Here is a 13,775-nt window from a genome sequence, read left to right as displayed (position 1 = left end):
TAATCGCCCTAAGTGGCTTGCGGAGGATCTATCTCTATGTGATTACTCTGCTGTTCACAAAAAAATGCTTGGCAGAGGGTTCAATTACCAACCTTCAAGTTGTCTCTCAACCATTCCACTCTCCAACAGCTCGCGGGAAAAACGAGCACTTAAATTTTCTCTGTGAGCTTGATTTCTATTATCTTATCGTGATGATCATTTCTCCCTATGCCGTTGGGTGACAATAAAATGTTTTCGCGAATGGAGTAGAAAACTGGTGACTGATATTTCATGAGAAGGTCCTGTCGCAACAGAAAACGCCTTTGTTTTGATGATTGCCATTCCAATTCATGTATCATGCCTGTCGCACTATCTCCCCTACTTCGCGACAATACAAAACGAGCAGCCCTTCTTTGAACTTTTTCGATGTCATCCGTCAGTCCCACCTAATGCGGTTCCCACACCACACACCAATACTCCAGAATAGGGCGAACAAGTGTGGTGTAAGCAGTCTCTTTAGTAGACCTGTTGCTCCTTCTAAGTGTTCTGCCAATGAATAGCAGTCTTTAATTCGCTCTACCCACAACATTATCTATGTGATCGTTCCTATTTATTTACTTCTAATTGTAATCCCTAAGTATTTAATTGAATTTACAGCCTTCAGAATTGTGTGACTTATCGCCTAGTCAAAATTTGGCGGATATCTTTTAGTACTCATGTGAATAACTTCGCACATTTCTTTATTCAGAGTCAACTGCCCGCAACTTACAGATATCTAATCTAAATCATTTTTCAAGTCGTTTTGATCATCTGATGACTTTACAAGACAGGTAAATTACAGCATCATCTACAAACAATCTAAGATGGCTACTCAGATTGTCTCCTATGTCGTTAATATAGATCAGGAACAATAGATGGCCTATAACATTTCCTTGGGGAGCGCTGGATAATTACTTCTGTTTTACTCGATGACTTTCCTTCTGTTACTACGAACTGTGAGCTGCCTGACAGGAAATCACGAATCCAGTCGCACAACTGAGGCGATACTGTGTAGGCATGCAGTTTGGTTAGAAGACGCTTGTGAGGAACGGTGTCGAAAGCCTTCTGGAAATCTAAAAATATGGAATCAATTTTACATCCTCTGTCGACAGGACTTATTACTTCATCAATATAAAGAGCTAGTTGTGTTTCACAAAAACGATATTTTCTGAATCTGTGCTGACTACGTGTCAATAAATGGTTTTCTTCAAAGTACTTCATAATGTTCAAATACAGTATATGTTCCAAAACACTACCGCAAATCGACGTTAGTGATATAGGCCTGTAATTCAGCAAATTACACCTACTTCCCTTTTTGGGTCTGGTGTGACTTGAACAATTTTCCAGTCTTTAGGTACGGATCTCTCTGTGAGGGATTGGTTGTACATAATTGCTAAATATGGAGTTATTTTATCATCATACCATGAGAGGAACCTGACTGGTATACAATATGGACCAGAGGCCTTGCCTTTATTAAGTGATTTAAGCTACTTTGTTACACGAGGATATCTACTTCTATGTTTATCATCATGGCAGTTGTTCTTGATTGGAATTCAGGAATATTTTACTTCGTCTTCTTTGGTGAAGGAGTTTCGGAAAACCGTGTTTAATAACTCTAATTTAGTGGCACTGTCATTGGTGACTTCACCGTTGTTATCACGCAGTGAAGTTATTGATTGCATCTTGCCACTGGTGTGCTTTGTGTATGACCAGAATCTCTTTGGGTTTTCTGCCAGATTTTGAGACAGCATTTCGTTGTGGAAATTATTAAAAGCATCTTGCATTGAAGAATGCGCTATATTTCGAACTTCTGTAAAACTTTGCCAATCTTGGGGAATGTGCGTTCTTTTAAATTTAGCATGCTTTTTTCATTGCTTCTGCAACAACGATCAGACCTGTTTTGTGTACTATGGGTGATAAGCACCATCACTTAATAATTTATTAGGTATATATCTCTCAAATGCTGTCGATATTATCTCTTTGGCCATGCAGTTATAGGCGATTCAGTCTGGAACCTCGTGATCGCTACGGTCTGTAAAGGAACTGAAAATATTGTGATTTGATCGCAGAGGTGCTGAAAAATTGTTCCAGTGACACACCAGAGAAATATCTGGTAAACTTTTTATCTTTGAGAGACATAGGAACAATTTCGCCCTTCGTTTTTTATTTCTTGTATGAACGACTACCTTTTGTTCTGATGGGCTGGTGGGATGTCATACTGTCTAATTACTAGTGTGTGTGTGTGTGTGTGTGGTAAATGAATGAGTTAAAAGACGCAAGATGTGTTTTATATTATTTTCATCGCACAACAAGCCTTATTCCCATGCCTATGGAGTATTTATGTTAAGCAGAGAAGGCGAGTTTTAGGTGGAACCGAAGATCTTCAAAACGGCGCTGCTCAACAATAGAGGTACGTGATTGTGCTCTCTACCTTCCTTTCGTGGCCGCTAAAATTACTTCCGATTCGTTTTGCCGAGACATTCAGAACCTACAATCTTCTTTTTCTTATAAAAATACTAGTCCGGTGCAAAAGAAATACTCTTAGATTTAAATAATTGCCATTCTTTTACCCAGGCCACGGGGAATGATAGAACGTACGTGCCTCTACTCTGAATGTACGTTCGCAATCTCCGAGTGTGATACGACGAAATTATTTCAAAATGAAAATTTCTTATCAGACCGCAACCACTCGCACGCGAATGTACGTACCCACTGAATGTATCTAGTCAGTCACGCGCGTGGTTCAAAAGCTTTACTTTTAATATTTAGTGGATTACATTTCCGAAATTAATTTTTGTTTATGCTGCAAATCGTACTTCACGCGAAGTATTTATTACGTAAGTTTCAGGCTCAATTTAATAAAAAGAAAAGATTCCGAATAATAGAAATAAAGAATAACATTCAAACAAATCAAACCTAAATAAACAGAAAGAGGGAACGTTACAGGTCGCAGGTTCGAATCCTGCCTCGGTCATGGATGTGTGTGATGTCCTTAGGTTGGTTAGGTTTAAATAGTTCTCAGTTTTAGGGGACTGATGACTATAGATGTTAAGTGCCATTGTGTTCAGAACCATTTGAACCGTTTGAACTATCTCTTTGAAAACATTCCACAAATTTTCTACACTTACATGATCAGATCGGAAGGAGTGAAGACTGTCTCTTAAAAAAGCTTTAACAGCATTTTTATCAGCTTTTTAAATCGATATACTTTGCATCTCTTTTTGTTGGTTGTAGGTGTTATGGTATTAATCGTAGCAGCAACTGCCTTGTGGTCACCAATCCCTGTATTCATCACAATACTCACTATTTGTCCAGGATTATTTGTTGCTATAAGGTAGAGTATGCTTTCGCAACCATTTACGCTTCAAGTGGGCTCATGGATTAATTGTTCAAATTAATTTTCTGAGAAAGCATTCACCACAATTTTGGATGACGTTTTATGCCTGCCGCCGGCTTTAAACTTATAATTTTTCGAGCATAACAGTGGTAGATTGAAGTCACCACCGACTTTAATTATATGAGCAGGGCACTTATTTGAAATGAGACTCAAGTTGTCTTTGAACCGCTCAGAAACTATATCTTCTGAGACGTGGGATCGGTAAAGCAATCCAGTTAATAGTTTAGTCCAACTGTCAGGTATAACCTCTACCCCTTACTATTTCACACGAACTATCTACTTCAATTTCGCTACAAGGCAAACTACCTCTGACAGCAATAAATACTCCACTACCAACTGTATTTAACCTATCCTTTCTGAACACTGTTAGATCGTTTGAAAAAATTTCGGCTGAACTTAATTCCAGCTGTAGCCAGCTCTCTGAACCTACAGCTATTTGAACTTCAGTGCTTTCTAAGCTCTGGTTCTTTTCCAACACAGCTACGACAATTTACAACTACAATACCAATCGCTTGTACAACTACCTTAATGTGTTTTACATGCCCACTTTTAGATGGTCGCCTCTTCTGTTGTTCCCTAAGATCCTCTAACCTAGAAAACCGCCCAGTCCCTTCCACACAGCCCCTACTACCTGTGTAGCTGCCTCCTGTGTGTAGTGGTCTCCTGACCTATTAAGTGGAACCTGGAAACACAACACCTGATGGCGCAAGTCAAGGAATCTGCAGCCTACACGTCACAGAACCGCCTGAGCCTCTGATTCAGACCCTCCACTCGTCTCTGCAGCTAAGGACCACAGTCAACAATGGTGCAGATGGTGAGCTCCGCCTTAATCTCGGAAGCAAGATTGGCAGTCTTTACCATTTCCACCAGCTGCCCGAAAACAGACATAATCTGCTCCAATCCAAGGCGACACACGTCATTGGTACCGACATGAGCCACCACCTGCAGTTGGCAGCAACCTGTGCCCTTCATGGCATCCGGAAGCATTCCAGGACACAATGATAGGTAGTCGTAACTCTGCCATTACGTGAAGTATCGTTAATGAATGCTGATGACAGAAAAATTGTTACCAACTCTTAATGCAGTAAAAGTTACCCAATCTTAGCATTTTAAGAAAACTAAAATGTGTGGTTGCCTTAGTCTTAAACCAGTATTTATGTCACCAAGAATATATATTCTGTCCTTAGTTCATTATGCTAAAAAGTGGTCAATTTTCTCTCAGGACTGTGCAAATGCTTCAGTATTTGTGTCTGGCATACAGTGCAAAAATATATTTATGATTTTTAACATTCACTGTAACAGTGCAGCTGCTTCAATTTTATTTTCCATGCTTCTGTCACCCACACTAAGCCCACTGTAATGCCCAAGAACTGTAACCCTAACAACCTGATTAATGTAGTCTCTTCTGCGATGCCTCTTCAGCACCACACCAGTCTTGTAATTCATTCCTCCATTACAAAAAAATGGTTCAAAAGGCTCTGAGCACTATGGGACTTAACTTCTGTGGTCATCAGTCCCCTAGAACTTAGAACTACTGAAACCTAACTAACCTAAAGACATCACACACATCACACACATTCCGGACTGTGCGCCTAGAACCGCGAGTCCACCGCGGCCGGCCCCTCCATTACATAACTGACTTTATAATCAACACTTTTCATAAGCTTTGAGAGGAATGAGACTTACAATAACCTTTTTACATATCTCATTTGCTCACATTTGGTTCCAATTCTTCATGTCTAGGGGCTCATTCCTGAAGCTGAAATTTTTGACATTGTAGGTTCTCATGATTCCAATTGATGTAAATAATGCTGAAGTATTGCCTGAGCAGAAATTTTTGCTTCTGTAATTGTTATTCTTTTACATTTTCACTGTCTTTACAATCTACAATTCAAAATCAGAAATTACACTGTTATTACAAAAATTAAAACATGTCTGATCACATTTTAGTCTGAAATATAACATGCACAAAATCATGGGTAATTCTTCCAGAAAACAGCTGAGATAATACTGACCAGTTTAAAATGTAATTATTTCTGATATTGATTACTTCTGTTCAGAAAAGTAATGCTAGAGGAGGTTGTTCCTCTACAATATCCTCCTCACAAAATTTGAAAGCAATGTTTTTACAATATTTTGTGACAGACCGTAAGGTTTTCCAAATAGTGACAGAATGATGCCAAAAGATAGAATACAGCTGTATAGAAGTATCTGATATGTAACACATTACAGAAAACATAAAAGAAATATCTACTATACATATATCGGGATATGGTATTCCAATTCTCTGATCTGTGGAACATACTGCCTCAGAATACAGTTGTATAGAAGTATCTTATATGTAACACACCTCAGAACACATAAAAGAAATATCTACTATACATATATCAGGATATGGTATTCCGATTCTCTGATCTGTGGAACATACTGCCCCCAAGACAAATAATGCAAAGTCAAAACTACAACATTACAACACTAAACTGTAGAAACAAATACAGTGACAAGGTAAATTACTAGAATTACAAATTTCAAGTTTACATCCATAAATATCAAACCTTCAAATCTTCAAAGGAGATGAGAAAAAATTCAGAGCCTAACTGTAAGACGAGTGAGCAGACTCGAAAAACACAATGATGGGTACAGATCAGAAAAATATACTTAATCATGAGAAGGAATGTAGGACAAAATCAATCAGCCACATGAAGCCGAGTATTTAAGGATACAAAGGGCATATGAACAGTCCATGCAAAGTCTGAGTGTTGGCACCACCGGCACGTATCGAGGTTATGTTTAGTTAGTAGCATCTTTGGAAAGAGCACACAACAAGTTTCAGCCAAATTGGTATATTTCTTTGTGTTTGGCATTCTTGTGAATCAAAGAAGTTGAGTGATTGTCAAAAAAATGGATGAAGAAGTATTTCGTGTGGTGATTAAACATTACTTTATGAATGACAACACGCCTCAGGAGACTAAAGAGAAGCTTGATAAACATCATGGTGACTCTGAACCTTTGTTTAGAACAATTTATTAATGGTTTCAAAATTTTTGAAGTGGCCATTTGGGCACAGGTGGTGCTGAATGTTCTGGACGCCCTGTGGAGGCTATGACTACAGGAATAATTGATAAAATCCGTGATATGATGATGGATGACAGAAGTGTTAAGGTGTGTGAGATTGCTTGTGCTGTGGGCATCTCGAATCAATGGGTACATAATATTTTGCATAGACATTTGAACATGAGAAAGCTATCCGCAAGGTGGGTTCCACGATTGCTCACGGTTGACCATAAATGGAAACGTGTGAAGTGCTGCAAGGATAGTTTGCAGCTGTTCAGGAAGAATCTGCAGGACTTTAAGCACCTTTTCATCACTGTGAATGAAACATGAATCAATTACTATGCTCCTGAGACCAAAGAACAATCTAAACAACGGGTTACGAAGGCAGAATCTGAACCAAAAAATGCGAAGACCATTCCTTTGGCTGGAAATGTTATGGCAATTGTCTTTTTGGATTTGCAGCGGATAATCCTCATTGACTATCTGGAAAGGGATAAAACTATTACAGATGCATATTATTCATCTTAATTGGACCATTTGAAAAACGTGCTGCAAGATTGAACCGGTGAAAAGTCCTTTTCCATCATGACAATGCCCGACACACACCTCAGCCATTGTGGTCGCAAAATTAATGGACATAGGATTCCAACTCGTTTCACATCCCCCCTATTCTCCAGTCCCTCAGGTTACTATTTGTTTCTCAATTTGTTGAAAGTGCTGGCGGGACAAAGATTTTATTCAGATGAGGAGGTGACTGCAGCAACTAATATCTGTTTTGCAGACTTGGACAATTTCTATTATTTGAAAGGGATCAAAAAATTAGAAAAGTGTTGGATGAAGTGTATAAGTCTAAAAGGCGACTATTTTGAAAACTAAAAAAGGTTTCCCCACAGATGTAAGTAGTTTTTATTTTTGCATGGACTTGTCAAATGCTCCTCGTATGTCAATTTACGAAAGGACAAATTAATCATAAAATATTAGGGCCTATCCAGTCTCTGGACTGAAGACCACAACAACAACAACAACAACAACAACAACAACAACAGGCATACAATGTAGGGACCAAACCATGAATTCAAACCACACATGTACAAACCAGCAAAAAATCTTTCAACACAACTAAATGAATAAAGTTCACAATCATTTCAATCATATGTAAAGAATAATTATAAGAAGCATCTAGCCTCAATCAATAGTTGCATGCTCTCCTTGAGCACACACACAGTGTTGTGATGACAAGGGGTACACAAAACAGAGTTAAGCATGAGTTTGCCCACAATTAAAGTTTCAGTCAGACACAATAGTGCAATACTCACGATAAAAAACAGGTGAACAGAGTCATAATTAGCTTCTGAATGATGACATAATCGAGTAGCTTGAGGACAAAAATCAGTGTATGAAAGCTGACATATCTGTATCATATTATATTGTATATACTAGTAATGTCTTCCATACTATTTGCTAGTTGTTCATAAAAACAAACCTACTTATGTAAAGGCCTAATAGAATCATTTACAATTGGTAAAAAAAGAAAAACACGAATAAAGGGAAAACCATACTGATTGAAAGTTATATAATGTATTGGGATGTCAGTCCCTCTACTTAAAAAGAAACATCTGTATATGTGGGATACCACTCTCTTTGGCAGTCTTGGGTAACAATTTACAAATCTCAGTCACAACACTGATGTAGTTGAGAGATGCATGAGTACATTACTCAGCATCTAATATCTCTTGTAAGTTGACTGGTCCAGCAGGGTACAGCCATACCACCAAATAATTGTTCCCAAGTCATTACAATGACCAGAATGTCATCAGCATGCACAATTAATTTTGAACTCACTTCACTATCCAAGACAGAATCCAGGGCTCTTATGAATTCAGCTGCATATACATTTAGCCCAAATGGCACAACACAGTATTGAAACCACTTACCTCCAGACAAAAATTCTGTATTCCTTGCAGAATTAATTTCAAGTGTTATCTGGTGAAATCCAGAGGTGAAGTCCAAGATACTCACGTATTTTACATAATCAGATTTGTGTATCAGATCATCCATGTTCTAAGGATGGTCATTCTCTCTCATAAGAAATTTAATAACATGTCTAGAGTACAAAATATTTCTTACTACACCATTTCTCTTACTTATCACAAGTAAATGATTATTGAAATCACTCCTACTTCTCTCAATTACACCCATGTCTCCATTTTATGAAGCTCTTTCCCTACAACTTTTCTTTTTGAAAATGGTATATTTCATCGCTTGAGAAAGACAGGTTGATGATCTATATGGTAGAGCATTCACTGACAGCCTTTCACTTTCCCTGGTTATTTACTAAGTACATTTCTAAATCCTAATAACAAAATCCTAAGTTCTTGTTCATTAAGAGTTGTAGCTACCCTTTCTTACTAATCTACTATACATTCAAGATCTTGATCCTCAGTCTCTTCAAACACCTGGTACTCACCTTGGTTCACAATGTTTTGCAAACAGTTACAACTTTTCCCACAGTTTAAAATACAGAAATTTGTTTTCACATAAGTATTAATTTCTTAGAATGCCCATCCAAAACAAGCCTCAACTTTCACTATTCAACCAATATCGAGAATTATATTTTCTTCCAGGCTAGGGGTCACTTAAAATCCATGTTCAAAAGTTTTGTTTTCTATACTAAACATTGAAAGTACCTGAGATTTTACGAATTCACATTGCTTACCTGTAGCTCCTCTTATCTTTACACCCACAATGGACATTTCCACAAAATTTGCACTATACTCAATCTTGTCTCTAAATTATTCAGATATACCACATATTGGGCTACGTGTATCAGTTGAACACTTACCTTCCCACGCGACAGTCTCAATCTTAAAGTATGTTGTTGTTGTGGTCTTCAGTCCTGAGACTGGTTTGATGCAGCTCTCCATGCTACTCTATTTGTGCAAGCTGCTTCATCTCCCAGTACATACCGCAGCCTACACCCTTCTGAATCTGCTTAGTTTATTCATCTCTAGGCCTCCCTCTACGATTTTTGCCCTCCATACTGCCCTCCAATACTAAATTTCTGATCCCTAGATGCCTCAGAACATGTCCTACCACCTGATCCCTTCTTTTAGTCAAGTTGTGCCACAAACTTCTCTTCTCCCCAATTCTATTCAATACCTCCTCATTAGTTATGTGATCTACCCATCTAATCTTTAGTATTCTTTTGTAGCACCACATTTCGAAAGCTTCTATTCTCTTCTGATCCAAACAATTAAGTGTCCATGTTTCACTTTCATACATGGCTACAATACGTACAAATACTTTCATAAACGACTTCCTGATAAATCTATATTTGATGTTAACAAATTTCTCTTCTTCAGTAACGCTTTCCTTGCCATTGCCAGTCTACATTTTATATCCTTTCTACTTTGATCATCATCAGTTATTTTGCTCGCCAAATAGCAAAACTCCTTTACTACTTTAAGTGTCATTTCCTAATCTAATTCCCTCAGTATCACCCGATTTAATTCAACTACATTTCATTATCCTCGTTTTGGTTTTGTTGATGTTCATCTTATACCCTCATTTCAAGACACTGTCCATTCCGTTCAACTGCTCTTCCAAGTCCTTTGCTGTTTCTCACAGAATTACAATGTCATTGGCAAACCTCAAAGTTTTTATTTCTTCTCCATGGATTTTAATACCTACTCCAAATTTTTCTTTTGTTTCCTTTACTGCTTGCTCAATATACAGATTGAATAACATCAGGGATAGGCTACAACCCTGTTTCACTCTCTTCCCAACCACTGCTTCCCTTTCATGCCCCTCGACTCTCATAACTGCCATTTGGTTTGTGTACAAATTTTTCCTTTGTTATATTTTTCTTTGGTTTTGATGAGGATAAGGTCACCTATTCTAAAACGCACTGGATTCACTCCTTTGTTATTTCTTCTCTTCCTTCCTGCTGCTTTCTTTTTCATCATCTCTTTATCCAGTTTTGTCTTTTAGTCTTACCTGAGGGAAATCCACTTCTGATCTGATGATGTTGCTGGGTCTCGCATTGAACATAAGCTCATATGTGGCAAATCCTGTCAATTTGTTCCATAAAATGTGGATAATATTTTCAAAATATCGAATATGACCTGCCCAGGCTGTGTGTTTCTTACTGCAATAAATTCTGCACGGTCTATTAATTCCCTTCATAACCCTTTCACTCATGTTACCTTGTGGAAAATAGGTAGAAATCTTTCTGGTTTATCTTGTGTATTGCCATACAGTGTTCAAACCTCTCTGAAACAAATTGTGGCACACTGTCAGGCAAAAGTGATTTTGGTACCACTACATTGCAGAGGTAATCAGATGTCAACTTGTCCATTATAGTATTATTATTTGCCTTCTTAATTGGATACAGATTTACATATTTTGAGAATGTGTCCAACACAATGAAAATATACTTGCAACCTCCTGTAGATGTAGGCAATGCTCCTAGAAGGTCACCTGCTATAATCTCTTAAGTTCGCTAGGAAGGTCAGACTACATTAAGCCTTTTGATAGCACAACGGTTGTCTTTACTCTCTGACATTTATCACACTTTTCTAGTCTCTGATTAACCCTTCTCCACAAATTGTTAAATATTACTGTTTCCTGTATCTTAGCGACTATTCTCCTGATCCCATAATGTCCATAGCTCTCATGTCAGTAGTCAATAAATTTATCAACATGTTGGTAGGGAAGCATAACCTTCCAGTCCTGATCATTCAAATTTTTCCTGCTAAAACAACCCTTTGTGTGTATTATAGTACTGTTTCACCTTTGGAATGTTTTAATACTGCTTAACCGACCTTAAATTTGTATCCTCATTCTGGTACCTTCTCATTTGCTTGCAAATTTTCCTCATTTTATTGTTCTTCACTCCCTGCAAATAAAGCAACCTTACTTGTTCTTCATGGTTCTCAGTACTGTCAGTATACTTCTTCCCTGCTGGTATCCTAGACAACACATCAGGCACAATATTGTCTTACATACCTTACCTCCAAATCAAATTGTTGGAAATACAAAGCCCACCTAGTTTACCTGGTGTGTTTCAGCCTGCACTTCTGAAGGTAACTCAAAACCTTATGATCTGTATACACTATGGTCTTATGTCTAATCAAATAGTACTCAAACTTTTGAGATCCAAATTTAATTGCCAAAGCCTAATTCTGAAATGGAATAGTTCTTTTGGTGTGGCTGTAATGTTCTACTAGCAAAAGGGATAGTTTTGTGTTCAGCCCCCATCCCAGTAGGTACTAATTGGAAAATTTCTACCCCCAAACCAAAAAACTTGCATACAGAAAGTCAGTGAAAAATTTTGAAGTCCTAGCATTTTATTATTTACTAATTTGTTTTTCAAACTCTTAAATGCATCCTCACACTCCTCTGTCCAATCCCACCCCACATTCTTTCTCAACAAATTACCAAGGCAATTATAGTTAAATGACTGGTCTGATGTGAAATTTCGGTAGAAGCCATACAAGCCAAACCTAGCTTTAAGATCCTCCTTGTTTTGGGGGTGTGGGAAACCTGCAATGGCAGCAAACTTTTCTGCATCAGGATGTATACCTTCCTCATTAATCCTGTGAACCAAAATGAAATTTCCTTCTTTACAAATTCTGATTTACTTAATTTTAGTTTCGTGCTTCCTCTATACATAGCCCTCAGTTCTTCGTTCAGAATCTTACAGTGCTTCAAACATTCTGCACTCGCTACTAGGACAGTATCAACATAGACTGTTATTTCATTAGTTAATATCTCACATAGCACCTTGTAAACAGCTCTGATAAACACACACACAGACAAGTTCAGACCAAATGGCATCACACAGTATTCGTAACACTTAACTTCATATAAAATTGCTGTACATGGCCTAGATTCCTTGGCCAAACTGATATTCCAATAGCCACAAGTCACATCAAAAGAAGTCTGAAACTTACATCCATGGAACTTTTGCAAAATGTCATCTATGTTGGCTGGTCTATCACTCGTCCCAATAATGATTTCATTTAATTTCCTGGCATCCAGAACCAACCTGACACCACCATTCTTCTTCTTTACAACCACAAGTAGGTTATTATACCTGCTAGTTGACATTTCAATAATCCCCCATGAGAGACCATCTTTAGGATTTCTTTTCTCTCTGCTTCATTTTTTGAAAATGGACTAATATAAGGTTTTCTGAAAAAATGGTTGAGGATCCTTAAATTTTAATTTGCACTCAAAATCTTTTACCAAACATGGGCTGTCTGAAAATGCCTTACTGGTGCTTTTAATTCTTCCCTTTGTTTATCTGTAATGTTTATTTCTCTCTTCTATACATTTACTACTCATTAATGTTAATTTCTCATTAGTATTCTGTACTGTTTTGTTTGCCCTTTCATCACAATCTTTCACTACCATCAAAACTTTCTTATTTATTTCTGAAATATTAGAGCTGAATACCTTAATTCCTTTTTAATTTTTTCTTCAATTCATGATTTAAGCTAGACAGGACAGTTTTAATGCTATCAGTTTTATTTTCCACCCTACTATCATCTTCTCTCACAGTCATACTACTCAAACTACTCATAATTTGCCTTAACATAGCTTATAATTTTCTGCCTGCCATAAACTACTGCATTTGCTGGCTTTTTCTACTAGATCCTTCCTCCTCAACCTTAACAATTTCACCCACTTCAGCACTGTTTACATCATTGTTGCTCACATCACCACACAATGTAAATGATGCTTTTAGCATCATATCTACAATATGACCTTTGTCCCAATCATTCAAAGTTACATTCATGTCTGATTTATGACCACTATCATATACTAAATCAGTTCCCATTAAGTCTTTCTGTTCACTAAAAAACGTAACGTCTGTTGTCCATTCTCCCCCATCACACTGTCTTGCTTTTTAAGGCCACTCCTTATGAAACATTTAATATAAAATGGCTTTTGCTATTAATTACCTTATTTTTATTCACCTGTCTCCCAGTGCTGCTTCAGCTACTCCCACTCATCCAGAATCCACTTGTTTATATCAGTTGAGTTGAGTCCAGTTGGCAGCCTGATTGGCTGCTGCTGCTGATCCAATGAGCTTGATTCCTGGTTGGCTGCTGCAGCTGTCCTTCATAATGACTGCTCCAATGGGCTTCATTCAAGAATGGCTGCTGCATTAAACATTTGTAATGCCTGCAACTATAACCTTGGCCCAGGATTCATTGATTGGTAAATGTTGATAATCTCATTAATAGGTTGCAGGCAACATCAGCACAGTGCTACATTAGTTTGTTGTTGAACATCTATG

The sequence above is a fragment of the Schistocerca gregaria genome, chromosome 11 (genome assembly GCF_023897955.1).
Source record: "Schistocerca gregaria isolate iqSchGreg1 chromosome 11, iqSchGreg1.2, whole genome shotgun sequence".
In the NCBI taxonomy this organism is placed as follows: domain Eukaryota; kingdom Metazoa; phylum Arthropoda; class Insecta; order Orthoptera; family Acrididae; genus Schistocerca; species Schistocerca gregaria.
Note: the sequence above shows the minus strand (reverse complement) of the source record.